Source organism: Brassica rapa, chromosome A05 (assembly GCF_000309985.2).
Source record: "Brassica rapa cultivar Chiifu-401-42 chromosome A05, CAAS_Brap_v3.01, whole genome shotgun sequence".
NCBI lineage: Eukaryota > Viridiplantae > Streptophyta > Magnoliopsida > Brassicales > Brassicaceae > Brassica > Brassica rapa.
The window spans coordinates 12,203,324-12,203,673 of record NC_024799.2 but is presented as its reverse complement, the minus strand read 5'-3'; positions in this window follow the sequence as shown (position 1 = coordinate 12,203,673).

The following is a 350-nucleotide window of genomic DNA, read 5'->3' as shown; positions in this document are numbered from 1 at the left end:
AATTTTCATGTTTACTAGTTTCATGGTACCATTATTCATCTTTAACCACTAAAAGACATTTTCAAAAATACTTTCTTCATAAGTGGCAAAAGACTATTATATAATTGTTCTCTATATATATAATAAATAATTGTTTAAATAAAAAGTAAGAAATAAAATAAAAGATATATATTTGTTTTCGTATCTTTAAATTTATATTATTTTTTTGATTTGTTTGTAAAATTTCAAAATATTTAATATATATATATATCTCTACGATACAATTTAATTTTAATGATTTATTATGGAATCCTTATTTGATGTTGAATTCCATTTTGTATTATTAATTTTGGAAATTTTAACATATTAAA